Source organism: Lemur catta, chromosome 3 (assembly GCF_020740605.2).
Source record: "Lemur catta isolate mLemCat1 chromosome 3, mLemCat1.pri, whole genome shotgun sequence".
NCBI lineage: Eukaryota > Metazoa > Chordata > Mammalia > Primates > Lemuridae > Lemur > Lemur catta.
The window spans coordinates 32,296,333-32,314,352 of record NC_059130.1 but is presented as its reverse complement, the minus strand read 5'-3'; the positions used below and the strand labels follow the sequence as shown (position 1 = coordinate 32,314,352).

Below are 18,020 nucleotides of genomic sequence, written 5' to 3'. Positions count from 1 at the left end.
TGGTGGTGAGGCTGATTGGTGGAAGGGGAGATGGATGGTTACAGGTAGACAACTGAGGGATTATTAAAATATTTAAACAGCCCTTGTTACAGAGGATGAACTCTGTGAACTAAGCCAAAGCAATGGGAATGGAAAGTGAGGTATGGATCTGAGAGCTTTTCAAGAGGCAGAATGGATAGATCTTAGTAGCTGATCACATTTGGAGGATAAAGACGGGAGAGAGATCTTGACAGGCTTCTTGTTTCTGGCTCAAGAGACTGGATGGTTGGTTTTGTCTCCCTAAAACTGCTTTTATCAAAGCAATCTTCTTTCAATTTGCTATTATGTAACCAATTCTATGACTGTGGTTTAGAACTCCATTACATCTAAACTATTGCAAAAGCCTCCTTCTTTACTGTGCCCTCTTGAAATCATCCACCGCACAGCAGCCAGTGATCTGTCTAAAATGCAAATCAAATCACAGTTCTGCTTTACGTAAAACCCTTCAGTGCCCCTGCATCTCCTGCAGGATCAAAATTGGTCTTTAACATGACATAATACGATTTCCATGACCTGATCTTTGCAGCCACATATTTTGTCACTTCCTACCTGGGAATTTGGACTTCATCAAGAAGATATCTTGTTTCTTGTAGCTTCTTCCACAGATAAGATGGTTTTGGGTTATATGATTACTTGTGCTGTTCTCTGTTCTTAGAATGCTTTCTCTCTTTGGCCTCCCCAACACACACACACACACACACACACACACACACACAGTCTCCCTCCACAACCCCAACCTTTCTTTTGCTCTGATTGACGGCTGTTCTTACCTTAAACCTCAGCATAGGTCTATAGCTCTAGAAAACTCTTAAACTTTTCAGACTGGATTAGTTTGCCTACTTTCTTTGGTTTTGTAGCATGTTGGACCTATCTCTATAGTTAGGCAACTTTGTTTCATGATTCTGTTTATTTTTCTGTTTCTGACTGTGACTTTATTAAGGATAGATATGGTGTCATCATTATATCTCCATGGCCCAGCACATTTCTTGTGCAGTAAGGATTTATAGGTTTGTAGAATCAATACATTAATAAATGAGTAGGGGGATGGTGCTAAGCATTAACTAAATTAGTACACTATGAAGAGCAGAAGATTCATGGGGAAATATAAGTTCCAATTTGTACGTTTTACAACTGAGATGCTTGTGAGTCATGCAGGGATGGGGGATGGTAATGTAAAAGTGGCTGAGTACACCAGCTGGATTTCACGTGAGATGTCTGGTTTTAAGATATAAATATGAGGGTTTTCAGTACATGGTTGGTAGTACATGCTGTGGTGCCATTTAAGATTATCCAGAGCTGCAACCCTAGAAAGATGGCAGAGCAAGAGGAAAGGAAAAAATCCCTTTGGTTCCAGAAAATCTCCTGAAAAAGAAGAAGGCTTACCAAGCCCGCAAAGCCACCCAGGCAAAGCAAGCACTTTTGGCAAAGAAAGAGCAGAGGAAAGGAAAAGGACCCAGATTTAAGCGACTGGAATCATTTCTGCATGATTCCTGGCGGCAGCAACGTGACAGGGTGCGTCTCAGATGACTAGAAGTGAAACCTCATGCCTTGGAATTGCCAGATAAACATTGCTTGGCCTTTGTTGTACACATCCAAAGGATTAATGGGGTGAGTTCACTGGTGCAAAAGACCATCGCAAGACTTCGTCTAAAGAAAATTTTCAGTGGCGTTTTTGTTAGAGTCACGCCGCAGAGCCTAAAATTGCTGCGTATGGTAGAACCTTATGTGACCTGGGGATTTCCAAATCTGAAGTCCGTCCGTGAACTCATCTTGAAACGTGGACAAGCCAAGGTCAAGAATAAGACCATCCCTCTGACAGATAACAGTGATCGAAGAGCACCTGGGGAAGTTTGGTGCCATTTGCTTGGAAGACCTCATCCATGAAATTGCCTTCCCGGGGAAGCATTTCCAGGAGATCTCATGGTTTTTGCGTCCTTTCCAACTCTCAGTGGCCCGTCATGCTACCAAGAATAAAGTGGGCTTCCTCAAGGAGATGGGCTCACCTGGCTATCGAGGTGAATGCATCAATCAGCTCATTCGCCAGCTGAACTAGACCCAGAATATCTGAAAGCACAGTGCATTGGGAGCATGTGTTTTTGGGTTTTGGAATTATCAAATATCTTCAGAGAAGATTATTTTCTACTCTATCTTCAAAAACGAAGGAAAGGGTCAGGGAAAAGACAATAGGTTATGCTCATGGCAGGAACATCTCATCACAGTCCAGTTCCAAGGAAAAATTCCAGTGTTTTCCACTTTGGCTGCTGCCACCTCTGAAATCACATGCCATGAAGAAAGGAGTCCTGCTTTGTCAGATCTTCTATCCTGCGGTTAAACGTTGGTGAATGAATGACTCAAGCATGTGTATGAGGATCCCTAAGACTCCTGCAACAGTGGACCAAGCCCAGCGGCATACTTGAATCTGGGTATTCCCAGGGTTTTGTTTTGAAAAGACTTGAAATACAATTAGAAAAGAGAATGCAAAAAAAAAAAAAAAAGATTATCCAGGGAGAAAATATAAAAGAAGAGAGCCCAGGCACATTTTAGGGCAGTGTTTTTGACCACAACCCACAGAAGAAATTATTTTTTGTGTTATGACTCAGAACACACATGCCCATACATATACATTCACGTGTAGCTGAAACAAAAATTTCATGAAACAATACATGGTCTTTTTAGAGGGTTATGCCCTCTGATATTTTCTTTTTTTTATTCTGTCCTGTCCTATCCTATCATTTATTTTCTCTGCTATATAGTAATATGAAAATGCTGCTAACCTTCTGACTTGCAGTCTGATACGCATGCTGCTCTTTGGAACACTGATATTTAAGAAGGAAGAGGGGGGGCTGGTGAAAGAGACAGAGAAGGAGGGGCTGAGGACCAGGAGGCCAGTGAGGAGACAGGGAGCACCCCAGATGCCAGGGGAGTGGACATTTCTGAGGATGCAGGTGTGGTCACTAGTGTGGAATGCTGCAGAAACGTGAAGTGGGACTGTTGAATTTGACAATTAGGAAGAAGCCGTTGGAGATTTTAGCAAGGATGTTTGGTGGAGGGGGAAAGGGAAAAAGTCTGAGTACAAGCTATTCTTTTTAAAAATAGAGACTGTCAGGTCCTGGTCTACTGAAGATTTTTCCATCCTTTATCTCATTTAGTCCTTATAATGACCTTACATTCTAGGTGTTATTACTTCTATGGATTTTTAAAATCAAATGAGTAATCTGAGTCTCAGAGTCATTTCAGTGCCTTTAGATGTCCACACAGAGCTGGGAATTCAAACCCTGGTTATGCTGACTTGAAAGTCTGTAGTTTTCCAACTGGATAATAACTGTTAGTCTATTTTTGTAATATTGGGTAAGTAATTTAATTTCTATGGGCCTGAGTTTACCAATCTATGTAATTACAGATGGAGCGGCTTGACAAAAATTATAGACTACAGAAATATAAAAAATAAAGAGCAAACATTCACCCACTTAGCACTATCAATTTAATCTTTAAACTAGATTTTTTTTAATTTATAAAAGTAATACAAGCATATGGCAAAAATTCAACTGATGCATAAGGTCAAAAGAAGTAATTATTTAAAAATCGTTTTCCATTTTGAGCATTCTGTGATTCCTAAAAGAGGTTATTTGATACTTTTTGTTTTCAAGTTTATAGTTAAGACTGAATACAAAGCATTTTACTCTTTTCCTCCCACCCCTTCTTCACCAATCTTTGTTTAAAGGCTCTCGAGTAATTCCATGCAGATACCTCTTCAACGTACTGATCTCATTTCCTTTGGATGTATATATCCAGCAATGGGATTGCTGGATATATGGTAGTTCTGTTTTTAATTTTTTTAAAGAAACTGCTTACTGTTTTCCATAATGGTTAGCTAGAGTTAAGTATTCCCCAATGTATATATACTTCAAAACATCATGCTGTACACAATAAAAACATACAATATTATCTGTCACCTTAAAAAATTAAAAAAGAATGATTCGGTGACACTGTAATGAAATAAAAAGAACACTGAATTGGGAGTCAGAAAGCTTGCAGTTGAGAACCAGATTTGTGAATGACTATCTGACTGATCTTGAGCAAGTTGTTTGATTCACCTGGACATCAGTTTCTTATGTTTTAACTTAAGGTAGCTTGGAGGGGAATGAGCAACTAAGGAAGAGCTCATAGAGAGCTCACTTAGCTCATCGAGACCTTTACTCCACCCTGTGGTCCTTCTCAGGCCCGCCCCCCCCCCACACCCCCATCCTATCCTTAGGACACTACTCTACGATTACAAAGACCAGAAAGAGATCTGGAGGGAAAGGTCCCAGATTCTTGATCCTGGAACAAATCATAATGGGAGAGCTTGTGGCTCTCAGCAGCACCTTCTGTGGGGGCCTGGAGTGGGCACAGAGGTCAGGACACTGCACTGGGGGCTTGTGCAGCCCCACCACGTATGAGCTAGGTGACTTTGGGCAAGCCAAATATCTTTGATCAAGGTTCCTCTTTTATAAAAGGAGGATAATGGTAATTATTCTTCTCCTAATCTATGATAGTTTTGATGATAAAATGAGATAAAGAATTCAAAATACTTTTATCATTATCACTGCCGTTAATGTTGTTTCATCGAATCATAGACAGTTACCATAAAGAAGGGCCTTGGAAATTCAGCAACCACCTCTGCAGGAGGAGTCCCTGAGCGCAGAGGAGAGGAACTGGCGTACTCAAGGTAAAAGTGCTTCCCCTGGGCTCTGTCTTCAGGGTGGGGACGAGATGTTCTTTAGGGACACACTTTAGATGGGCCACTCCTGCATCGTCAATGACCTACTCTGTATAAGAATAAACCGTGTATTGACCCTGCTGCAGTTTATCAGACATGGGTTCCTGTGTAAGGACGAGTTTATTCTCTCGGATCGAAATTTTCATGGTCATACTTTTCTGTTTAGTTGAACTGAAACATTGTAAAAGATGAACACTTTTCTTCTCTTGCCATTGTGGAGTCTGCTTTACTGTGTTCCTCTCAAGGCTTCTTCCAGGCTGAATGGGATGTGGAGCTGAGGTAGGCAAAAAGACAACAAAACCCCAATTTACTCATAATATTAGGCAAAACCAATGTTCTTGAATCCTTGGCTATCACCATGGAATCATTGACCCTTTAAGGATCCGTCTTCTAATTCTTTGGCCCCTGGCCTAGAGCATCTGGCCCTTTAAGGACCAGGGGCCCCATAGGGACTGAAGACTAAGGAGCCTGGTTGCCAGCCCATCCCCATGGCAACTCAATGCCATGGGGATTAGCAGGGCCCTATTCAGGGCCTCCCAGTTTTAAAGCCAGCAGTGCACAGAGTCCCAGGCAGAGAAGTAAAACAAACACAGTTGTGTTGCAGAGCCAGGCAGAGTTCAAGATGTCTGAGGGTGAACATGGGGAAGAAGGCATGGACCAGCAAGTCATTCTGGACACACCTCAGCAATGTGGCACAGTATGGACTGAGCGAAGGAGGTTCAGAAGAACAGGTACTGTAGATTGAAAACTTAAGGAGAGGAGACTGGAAGGATGGTGGGCAAGTAAAAAGTTCTGGAGAATGAAATCTGGAGGAAGGGAAAAGGGAGTCTGAGAATGAAGAACTGGCAAAACTAAGACTCTGGGTCCAAGCAATGGAGTATAACAATGAGGGGTCGGAGGCTGGGAAACTCAGGGCCCCCTGAGGATGATGGCTAATGGGGCAGAGACAGAGAAGAGCAGTGGGCCGAATCTAGGGGAGACCAGGAACAATGCGTTTGGATAGTAGTGTTTGGAGTAGATGGATCCTAGCGCAGAGAAGCAAAGGTGGGGACGTGGCCGAGAAACTGAGCATTGCAGGTAGGGACTGGGTGGTCAAAGTATTAGGGAATGCCAGCTGCAGAATGTTGGGAAAAGTGAAATGGACATAAACATGGAGAGGTGTGGGCAGAGGGGAAAAGAACATTTTAAAGCAGGAAATGATTGAGGATTATATACCTTAGTGAAGAATGAGAAATTGATGGGGCTGGCAAGAAGAAACAAGAAGACAGGACCAGGAAGCTGGGACTGGGCACACAAGAGAAGATGGCTTGGGAATAGAAACAGTGGCACAGACAGCCCTGATTCTAAAAAGGAGAAAGGGGGTTGAACTAGAGTGTTTAACCAGGAATTAACTCACTTGTTAGGTCTGGGTGAAGCACAGAGAAAGTTTCTCCCCAAATTTCCAGAAAGATCTGGAAGAACATGATAGCCCACTGCCCTCCCATTTGGTAAACACTGTTGGCTTCTTCATCCGTTTTGACCAAAGAGAGTCTTCATGTCCTTAGAAACACACTGTCTGGAATCCTCTAGACCACTTTCTGGAGAAGTCTGTCAGAGTCAGGAGAGAGGTAATCAGGAAAGGGAGATTCTATCTCCAGATTTTTCACCATTTCTCAGATTCCTTAGGGGATGGACCTCAGTTTGACTCCACTGTGACCTTGATCTTGATTAGCCCTGGAGGTCCAGCCCCTCATCAAGATAGATTAGTTCTGGGTCTACTTTTATGAAGGTTTGGGTAACTCAGTTGGACTGGGCTAGACCCGGAATGGTTTCTGGAATTTGGATGGGATGATTAAAGGAAAATTCTCTCTGTACTTGTTTTCCCTTGACTTGATTCTCAGGCTCAATTATTACCTGGATTATCTCACTTCTTTCCTCTTAGAGGATAGGAAAGGGCATGGGGAGGGAATGAAAAATCTGCAGTCAAGCACACAGGCTAGGAAGAAGGGAAACAGTAGGCTTTGGGAACATAACTGCTTTATTATGATGGGTCAGAAAAATGCACAAGAGGAATAAAGATCTGAGCATGAGGCAAGACCCCACAGGACAAAATGTTTGGAAAAGAACCTGAAGGGCTTTTGCATTGTAAGTATGTCCATTTTGCTCTTCTTTAAGGGTAGGGAGTTATGATCTGATCATCTGCAGAGGAGGCCAAGCACCATAGGCCTGACATTGCAAAGCGCCTTTTCCAGCCTCCCTGGGAGGTGCTCACAAGAGAGATGAAGTCGACTGACTCCTGGGGGTGAGATAGGAAGAGGGAGCTGGAAATAGATGAGGACATGAGGATCTGGTATATGGAAATCACTTCTAGAGGCTGTGCCCACAATAGATGTGAATGAATAAGGTTTGGGACATTGTAGAGACTGGGAGGTGAAAGTATACTGTGTAAGGACCTTGCTGTCCAAATGGTGATTTCATTGTCTTACTTCATCTAACATCCCTTAGCATTTAAAACATGGGATAGTTAGTCTAGGTACCTTCAGGGAAGCTGTAAGTAGGACCACAGTAGAAAGGGAAAATTTTTTTGTCATTTATCATATGTATCCCAGCAACACTTTATGAATGAAATAATATGTGAGCATCACCAGTTTGTCTGTAGGGTCACACAGTGGTATTCAATTAGAGGCATGAGTAATGTTTGAGTCACAGATCTTTGGGGAATTAAATCAGTACAAATTCTTTTGGAAGGGGAATCTACTTATCTTCCTAAGGATTTACATAAACACGAATGACATACACCTATTTTAAAAGAAGAAAAAGATGTGCTGTCTTCAATAATTTGAATGACTAAATCTCATTTGTCTTGCCCCTTTTAGCTTTCTTTGATTGTTTTTTTTTTCTTACTTTAAATTAAAAACCTAGTTTAGAGACATTATTCCCACTATCAAGAAGCTTTGTCTGATTTATGGATGATAGAGCAAAATAAGAGATGTCAGAGAGACATCTCTTATTTGAAAAAAGCCCTCGGACAAAGTACAGAGTATTTTTGTTAATATAAATTATAAGTATGTAAGGGGTCCTATTAAGATTCTTGTTGTGGGGGGCATTTTTTTTCCTGGAATGGAGAGATTTCTGTGGGGTGGTGGGAGGAGGATGAAGGAAGGGTATTCAAAGGGAAGGAGGAAACCCAGGCAATAGAGTTGAGAATTGAGGAAAGGGACACACACTCTGCGTCATGAAATCTCAGCTAACCTTTATCAGCAATGTGTACTATTGGCCTCACTTTATAATCAGGAAGTGGAAGATCAGAGAAGTCAACTCATTTTTTTCAGAGTCTCAATAGGTTGCTATTGCCCCGGCTAGAGTGAGTGCCGTGGCATCAGCCTAGCTCACAGCAACCTCAAACTCCGGGGCTTAAGCGATCCTACTGCCTCAGCCTCCTGAGTAGCTGGGATTACAGGCATGTGCCACCATGCCCAGCTATTTATTTTTAGTTGGCCAGATAATTTCTTTCTATTTTTAGTAGAGACGGGGTCTCGCTCAGGCTGGTCTCGAACTCCTGACCTTGAGCGATCCACCCTCTTCGGCCTCCCAGAGGGCTAGGATTACAGGTGTGAGCCACCGCGCCCGGCCCCCGACTAACTTCTTAATCAGCACCTTGTTACCGGCTGGCATTCAGCTTCCTCTGTCAGGTTCTTGAAATTGTCTAGGGTAAATGTGTTAAGATAGACCTATTCTGTGCCTCGTTGTTTCAGGTTTATAATATACACAGTCAGTTTCACTTTTCTGAACTCGTGTCTTTAAATTCTGGATGGAAGGCAAGTTTGGTTGGAATAGCTGCTTTCCCTCAGATGTTAGAAAGAGTTTTCTGCTTATATTGCTGACTGGACTGAATCACCTTGGTCATGTTCTCCACGAGTCTCATTCTTGGGGCTGTATGAATGGGTAGGGACGCATGAGATGTGTAATTGTAGTCTTAGAATTAGAAGATCCTCTAATGTAAACATTTCATTTAGTCAGATTGCTCCTTCACCTGGCCATTACCTGGTCCCACAGTTTAGAAAGAACTACCTTGAGTTGGATTGGAGTCTGCTGTCAAGGGCCAGAGCTGTGGGCTGTGGACACACACAAGGGAGGAGGAGGGTGTCTGAGTTAGCTCTCTGCTTTTGTCATAGCCTTCAGAGTGGGAGTTGGGCGGAGAGCACTGAATCAGAGTCTTTAAATCAATGGATTGTCCTCAGGAGTGTAGAGGCAAATTATCCCCATGGGAAACCAAAGGGGAGAAAATGAGCTGAAGGTGAGGTAAGAGGAATTTAGATTAGACATTCAGAAGAACAGGCACAGTGGAAATTATAAGCAACAGTGATTATGGAATTGTCTTAGGAGGCTTTTAAAACTAGGAATCATTTTCTTGCATGTAAACTGGGTATGGAGGTCTTTACCTATGGTTAAGGAGGGATGGTCAGTTTGATTGTACTGTGATGCCTCTAGCAAGCTCAGACAGTTGAGTAATCCTCATTCTTTAAATTAGGCAGCCCTGGGGGAAAAGAATGGCAGGAGCTTGGGGCTGGGGAAGAGAGAAGTAATCATAGAGGGCTATGTGAGGAACATGTGTATTTCATCAGAGAGAGATCTGCCACTTCCACTGTCCCTCCCTATATGTGCACACACATACTTTCTCCCTCCCTCCCTCCCTCCCTTTCTCTCTCTCTCTCTCTCTCTCTCTCTCACACACACACACACACACACACACACACACACACACACACTCAACACTGTTCCTTCTCCACTCCCATCCTTAATTCTAGTGAAGATGCTGAAGGAACATCACATCAGACTGCTGTTACCTCTTCCCTGGGCTTGGCGGATACAGTTCTTAAACCTGAGAACAGTCTCCTCACGCTCAGCTTCCCTGCCATTCTCTGCTGCGGTGATTCACAGTGTTTCTTTGCAGAAGCAGCTCTTTTGTCTCTAGGATCCAGGGTTTTCCTGTATCCTCTAGCTGTGCCCAGCCCCTGTCTGAGAATAGCTGGACTAGGATGAAACCACAGTGAAGGAGTAGGGGTGGAGGTAGAGATGGCTTCTGCTTTCTCTGCGGGTTGGGTGCTCTCTGCTTAATTAGCATGAGAATAGCGAGATTTTCATCTCCTCCCTTAGGGATGGAGAGGAAACGAGAGCAAAGGCTCTAGCTCTGTCCTGCTCCATCAGGGATTCTTGGACTGGGAAAATGACCACTGTCACAGTCCTCCAATCCTCTAAAGACCCCGGGACCGTGGTATTGAGAAAAGCTTTGATGGAGTCGGCTGGTGGATCTCCACTCCAGATTTTCCAGCTGTCCCTGTCCCCCCACCGCTCAGAGAGCAGGATGCTGAGATGGCTCGGTGATGCAGAAGGTATGTGCTTTTTCAGTTCTGGTGCTGATGCTGTGTGTGTGGTGAGGTCTCTGTGGCGCAATGGACGAGCGCGCTGGACTTCTAATCCAGAGGTTCCGGGTTCGAGTCCCGGCAGAGATGGTCACCTGGCAGGTGCCCCTTTTATTTTGAAGGCTGTCATACTAAGTTGGTAATTATATTTATTCTTCCCTGGAGGTTCTGAGGGAGAGAAAGGAAACCCCTTTCCTTGGGAATCCTAGACCTCCTCCTCGTTTCCCTTCCCTCTTTCTCCATTCTTTCTCTGTTCCTCCCTTACTGATTTTCATTGTTTAGAAGAGGCTCAGATGTCTGCTGTGTCTCTCTGCTCTGTCTGACTGGCAGAGCCTTTGAATCCTCTGCTTTATAGTAGGAAAAATTGGTATATAGTTACTAAGATGCCAGGTTATGGGTTTGGGGACCACTGTGATTCCCTCCTTTTATCTCTGAGAACACCAAAGGGCAGATTGTCCCATATGTCAATGGGAAAGGTCCAGCTGTCCTCTGAGGTAATACCTGCCTCGACCGAGGTGCTCCCTTTTGGGTCAGGAGATGGACAAGTCATACGGAGGATAATTTCTGTCACTGTCTTGTCAGCTGTCCTTTTGTATTCTTAAGGCTTTTTGAGCTAAGGCTCATTACTCACTTCCTCATCTGTAAGGTGAAATGCAATCATTGCTCTTTGTCTCAGTGGGATAAACCACACAGCAACACACTAATGACCAGCAGCAAGTTGGATGAGCTTGTCTCCAGAGACCCAAAGGTCTTGTACTTAAATGCTCTTTATGGTAAAAAGTTTGTACCCTTTTCTCTTTATAGGGCAAGTTTTGAGGACTGTATCTGACTGTTATTGTCATAATTCTCTATTTCAAACAAGCCATATTCTCACCTCCTCTCTCATCCTGCATTCACTTCTGCTGTCTCCCTGTCTCATCTCATGGGCCACATTCAGCCAGATTGGGAGCTTGTCAGATTGGCATGTAGCTTGGGTTTCTATTTTTGGCTGTTCTGGCTCTCTCCCTTTCATATTGCTGCCCCTGCCAAGAGCTGACCTCCACCTCAGGTGAACCTGGGAAACCTGAGAAGGCACGCATCCCTGGACTGCTGGGCAGGGTCAGCATCCCTCCCATGTGGGACCCAGCAGAGGACACTGCATCGCCAAAAGGTGGGGGATTGATGGGGCAGACAGGACGACTCTGGAGGGAAATTGATGTTTTTTTCCTTCAACATGTGCATGTTTGTAGCAAGTTGAAACTCCTGAAATTCTTTTGAATTAGTACAGTACTTTAAAAGGACTTAAAATGCTTGTAGTGACAGCCTACATAGCTTTGCCTTTCTGAGTTACCTTGGTGGAAGGACAATTTAGATATTAACTGTCTCCCACCAACCCCTTTCGATAGACCTTTGGAGGATCCTTGTGTGGACCAGAAGTTCCTGGGCATCTGGTTTTCTTTCTGGAGCCTTTTGTTTATTGTTAACTTGGCCTATCCCAGATATTTTTGCTTTAGGTCCTGGCCTGAAAGGAAAAAAGTGTATGGGTCGGGGGGAGGAGGAGAGAGTTCAAGAAAGGGGTATGTCACATTTTTCAGCCATAAGCCAGGATACTACATACATCTTTCTAGTTCCTCTTGTATCATGCTATTATAATGGAGCTGCTCCACCCGAAGAATTCAGAGAGAGGGAGGATGTTGTTCCTGTATTACTGTTAAAGGTCGGGGCAAAGGTGTGGGTTCATTCTGGCCCATTCTAAGGTGTGCTCATTTCTAGAAGCCTTCTAGGAATAATTATTAGACTTTATGGAATGGGATGGGAATCGGGAAGGTATGTGTGCCCAAGTGGACATTGAATTTGGATTTGCTCAAGAGTTTGATCATGGTGCAGTGTAGCCAGTTCCTCATGTGAAGTTCTATGCCAGTGAGAATTAAAATCCACTAATAATTCCCCAATCCGGATTTTAGCCTGTTGTTTCTATTTCAGAACTTGGAGTTGGAAGACCTTGGTTTAATTACAGATTTGCCAAATTGCTAAACATATGAACTTTAATTTGCTTATTTATAAAATCAAGGTTATATTAATGTGAAAATGGATGAGAAGCCCATCGTACAGCTCTGTACAAATATATAGGCTGTGTTAGTTTTCAGGTTGCTTTTGTCTCTCTCCTAAGCTTGTGGGAAAGGTGCCTGGACATAAAGTGGGGAAAGGAAAGTGTCTGCATGATCAGTCCCTGCCTGGAGCATCCAGGGTGGCTGTACACCATCAACTGGGGCTGACGCTGACTTGTGCTCCCTAAGAAAGAGGGCAGATTGGACTTTTCTAGCTGGTGAGGTCCTTGAGTGGGCAGGTGGCCCCTCTGTGCCTTAGAGAGGGGACTTCATCTCAGCCATGTAGGTAGAGAGGCTTGCTGGCTACCACATTCAGTGGACCTAGAAACTTCCTCTTGCTCGACCATCACCCAGCCTTCAGCTCTCTCTGTCTCATAGTGGGGCAGAGGTATGTTTTGGGAACTTGAAGAAGGATGTCACCAGGACTGGGGGAAAGATTTTTCACATGAGTAAAAATCCTTCTGTACATGATAACAGTTTTCTCCTTAATACACGAGGGATAACTCCTAACTTAGGAATATCATAATTACGGTCTTTTAGAGATACTCAGAATATAAAATAGAAATGGGTGTTTTGTTTTTTTTTTAATAAAATCACTTCACTGTAGGATTCAAGTGCTTCAGAGGTGCTGGAGCTGATCATTAATTGCAAAGTATGTGGGCAGGATATTCCTTATTTATTATTATATTCTCAGAGCCTTAAATATGGTAGGCATTTGATGGATATATCTGAAAGAATTAATGCTGACTTAGATTGGCTATAAATTATGTAGACAGGAAAGAGAAAGAGATTCCTCCTAGCTCCTGGGGAGCAGGAACACAGGCAGTATCTTCATACATTAATTCATTCACTGAACAAATATTCATCAAGTACCCACTTTGTGCCACTTTCTGTTACTCCAGGCACTGGGATATAAAATAGTAGTTCCCACCTCCCTCACGGATTGCATATTCCCAAGATGGAGACAAATGATAGGTAAGTAAATATTATAATAGCATTTTAGGTAGAGATATATACTGTGGAGGAATTTAAAAGATGATGGGGTGGAGAGTGATGTGAAGAATGGTGGTCACGAAAGACCTCTCACAGGAGGTGACATTTGAGTGAAGACCTGAATGAAGTGAGGGAGGACGGTGAGAGGTAGAGGACGGGCATTCCAAACAGAGAAATGGCAGAGACCCTGAAGTGGGCACTGGCTTGATGGGAAAGCACAGGGGTCAGTGTGGTGCAGCAGAGGGAGCCAGGAGGAGAGTCAGGTTCAGAGTTCAATACAGGGGACGTCGTCTAGGTCAGTGTTCTCCATCCTGTCACATCCAACTCTACCTCCTTAAGGCCAGGATTTTCTCACTTCCCCTCTACTGTCATGCAATGAAATTCATAGGTAATATAACTTTCCATGCACATAATTAAGACAAAGCAATATAATATCCTACTTATAAGAGAGAAATAAGAAAATCAATTTGTAATAAATGGTACGTATTTTAATATGTAAATGCCACACTAGCCGTCTTTGTACCTATATGAAGAATCACCTTGAATGCAACAGCTACGTGCGCAGATCAATGCAGGCACGTTGCATTGCTGACTTAAGTATCACGAGGGATGTTATTCACCAGCAGTGTTGTGATTTTCCAAACTGGTGAATACTTTTGGATAAATTTTTGATCGAAACAAAGTAAATCTTGCAAAATACACAGTACTTTGCATTCGTGAAAAACTTAGGAAGCTTTAAACCAGAAAACTCTCTGTATTCATATGTAAAAACAAATTAGATCTTAGGCTCAGATAACAACAAAAAGATTTTTAGTAGGTCATTCAAAAGAAGTACACACCATGGGACACTTCTTTATGAGGGATGCTCCCACACACGGCAGGACACGTAGATCCAAGGTACCGTTCCTCTCTATAGCTAGAAGTGGCCCCCAATCATTATGACAACAAAAATGACTCCATGCTTTCCTACATGTTAGGGAGAACCTTGGTGGGTTTGAGCAGAGGAATAAAGGGTTCTGGTTTATATGTTAAAAGGCTAATTTTGTCTGTTGGTAGAGAATAGACAGAGCTGAAGATGCAGGCAGGCTTGTTGGGCCCAAAGGCTTTTAGAAGCAGCAGGGTGTGGCTCTATGGTTCCCAAGTGGCAGGGCTGGTACCACCAGACGTGGAGGGTTTTATAACAAAAGCCACCTACAAAAGTGACTTATCATCTCTGGAGAACTGATCTGGCACAAATCACTTATATTTTGTCTGGAACTAGTTATTTTTATTTATTGTCATTACTATAGTTATTACCTACTAGTGAAAATGTTTATTTAGCTTATATTTAAAAGCTGTAGCAAGTAGAACTTACTCCCCCAAAACACAATTGCAGTGCTTATGTTCTTAGTAGTTGCCATAAATTATAATGGAACAGAATATATTTAAATTTCTCTGTGTCCTGTTTGGAGGTTAGTTGCATCTTTTTGCTTCTGTGATGGTGATACTGTTACATGATGATTCTTTTGAAAGAATGAATGGTGAGACATGGGGTATTATGACAAGGGAAGTTGATAACCATGAGCATAGTAGGAGAAGCAGCTTCATGGGAATGACCAGGCATGGATGTGAATCTGAGGTCTTGCTGTTTACTTGTATGATTTTGGCCATGCACTAGGTCTCTCCGAGCCTCTCTGTTCTCTTCTAGAAAATGATCTAAATAATACCTAGAATTAAATAAGGTTACCTGTAAATTGTCTAGATAGATACATACACAGTGCGAGCCTCCTTTCTTTGTGGACAATTCTTTCAACCAGTCTTCTTCAGATTACACATATCAGGCTAGTTTCTCGGAGACTGTGTGAGCATTTTGGGGGTTTAGCTATGGACCACATGTTTCTATCCCTTGAAAATGCTTGAGCATAGTGGAGTCCAAGTGGAAGAAAAGAAATGCATAATGAATTGTAGATAGCACTTGCCCTCTGAGAGGACTCTCTTCCCTCTGTGGCCACTGTGGAACTCCTGGATTTTCTTCTCTGTGGTTCTGAGCAGAAAGAGAGGCTCTGCAGTAATCCTCCAGTCTCCTAGGCCCTGTGGAGAGGGTCACATGAGGACTTCACTGTGTAGAGTGACACAGGGCTTTAAAGCCAGGTTTGCAGACAGGGGTGTCTAGCTTGAGAAGGCAGGTTGGTGTCTTGAGAGATGGAATTAAACTAAAAACAAATGCCTGGGGAGCTGGGAGAAGACAGGAGAGCAGGGCTTGGCTGTTGCCTTCCTGGTAAAAGCTTTTTCTTGGAGAAGTCCTTGCTGTGGACCCAGCTCAGTCCTGAGTCCCAGGGGAGCATCTTGTAGGAATCACTAACAACTGCTAGTAATCTTGTCTTCCTTTTGCTACACCTAGAGACCACTTTTTGAGAGAGAAACAGTACCATCCAAAATAGACAATTTAGAACCAGTTATATTTATTTTGAGGAAGCATGAAACTTTTAAAATTTTCTATTTACATAACTTATTTATTTATTTTTTTTTAAGTTTTGTAGTTATACTTGCTCCTAAGGACAGGGGAGAGTGATTGTCTACTCCCAGGTATCAGGAAGAAGAGGCTAAAGTGGTGTGTGCCAAGTACGGTATACTGTATGCTACATTCTAGTACAAAATTTAGGTTTTACTTGTATTCTTTTTAAGTATAAAAAATAATTATCTGGCCTCAAATATTAGAGTAAAAAGTGATGTCTGCCATGTGCCACATATGGGCTCCTGGCATACCCTAGTTATAAAAGCATAGAACTCTTCTAGTATTAAAAATGAGCTTGTGGTCCTTGATTATCTACTCAGAGATGAAGGCTGAGGGAGTCCAGAGACAGATCAAGTAGATGAAAACCTTACAGAGTTGAATGAGTAGTAGACATTAATTCATTTACTCATTCAACAAATACTTATTTGGTACCTACTGTGTGCTGAGGCATTGAACTAGGGACAATGATGAGCAAAAGAGGCAGAGATTATCACACAAATACATGTAAAACTGCATCAGTAAATGGAGAGACCCATGGAGCAAAGAAAGTATACGGCAGGGAGAGTTGACCTCTTCAGGAAAATCAAGGAAAGCTTCTTCTAGGAGGTGTCTCCTCACTTGAATCCGAAAGATAAGTGTACTGGAAATAACTCGGCAAAAAATGAAGAAAAGAGCATCCTAGGCAGAGAAACAGCATACACGAATGCCGCGTATGAAGGACTGAAAAGCGAGTTTGGTTTGAGAGAGGAAGGGAGAAGGTGGTGTGAAATGAAGCTGGAGAGAGAGGCAGGAGGCAGACACCACAGGGCCTTGTAGTCCCCATAAGTGCTGGTTTTGTTTTTTTTCTTTCTTATCCTAAAAGCAATGGGAAACCACTGAAAGATTTTAAGCCAAAGAATAACATGATCAGATTTGCTTTCTGGAAAGATGACTCCAGCCACTGTTCAGAGGACAGAGAGGAAGACTGCCAGGATAGAAGCTGGAGCTAAATTAGAAGTTACCACCAGTAGTTGTGAAAGTGTTAGCTTGGGTTTAGGGCGTGATAATGGTGGTGGTGGTGGTAATGGTGGAGACAGAAGATGAAGTTTAGAGACATGAGCTAAAACGTGCAGATTTGTTGATGGGTTAGAAATGGTACAAAGGGGAAAGAGCTGATGGGATGACTCTGGGATCTCTGGTTTGCATACCATTCACTAAGATGGGAGACACCAGAAAAAAGGTCAAGTTGGGGGAAGAAAATAATGAATTCAGTTTTGAGCTTCTAATTTTGAGGTGCTTTTGAGGTATCCTAGAGGCGATGTCACATATGTATGAAGATGAGGGCTGGGTCAGGGTCTGAACTGGTGATTTAATTCTGGGAGTCATATGCATGTTGGTGGAATTTGGGGCCAACCGTATGAATGAAATCTCCTAGGAGAAATTTAGGGTGAGAAGAGAAAGGGCCTAAGAATGAGCTAAGAGGAACACCAATATTTAACAACAGAGTAGAGAGAAGGAGTTAGAGAAGTAGTGACAAGAAAGAGATAGAAGGGAAACCAGAATATCATAATTTTTGAAACCAAAGGAAGAGAGTGCTTACGAAGGGACTTGATTGAGTATCACACACTATTGAGAAGTCAAGAACGATGGTAACTGAAATATATATCCACTGGATTAAGTGGCATGGAAGTCAAGGATGAGAGCTATCTTAGTTTCTGTGGAGTATCAGAGTGAAAAACCAGACTGGAGGGGACCACAGGGGGAGTGGGAGGTAAGGAAATTGAGAGAACAAATGTAGGCAACTTTTAAAAGTTCAGCTGAGAAGGAATGAAGAGATGGTCGTGAGCTGGAAGGCATGAGGAATCAAACAAGAATTTTTTTTGTTTGTTTTTCTTATTTTTAAATTTTTAAGTATGGTAAATTTCAAACATAAATAAAATTAGACACACTAGTATCATGAATCCTCATGTACCCACCACTCAGTTTTAACAATAATCAATTTATGGCCAAACTTGTTGTATCTATAGCTCCACCCATTTTATTTGGTGTTTTTTTTGTTTGTTTTTTGTTTGTTTTTTGTAGGAGAGACTTGAACTTATTTGAAAGCCATTTGGGAGGAAATCCTTGAGAGGGAGAGCTTAAAATATGGGCGAGAGAGAGAGAGCGCTTGAGCATACATGATAGCCAAGGTTTCTGAGAAGGTGGGGGGTGGGGCACAGAGTGGCAGGGGAGGAATTAACTGTAGGTAGCTTGGGGAGGGGCAGCTT

The 18,020-nt window shown here is 42.7% G+C and overlaps 1 non-coding gene and 2 pseudogenes across 1 annotated transcript; all 3 read left to right on the top strand.

Annotated features, from left to right (window-relative positions):
• Window positions 1-1,330: 1,330 nt before the first annotated feature.
• Window positions 1,331-2,191, top strand: LOC123634647 (annotated as a pseudogene).
• A 7,813-nt stretch (window positions 2,192-10,004) lies between these two features.
• The window catches only part of LOC123634810, a 44,168-nt pseudogene continuing 36,152 nt past the window's right edge, over window positions 10,005-18,020 (top strand).
• On the top strand, window positions 10,217-10,290 carry TRNAR-UCU. The gene has a single exon. It is a non-coding gene; the product is annotated as a tRNA-Arg (tRNA).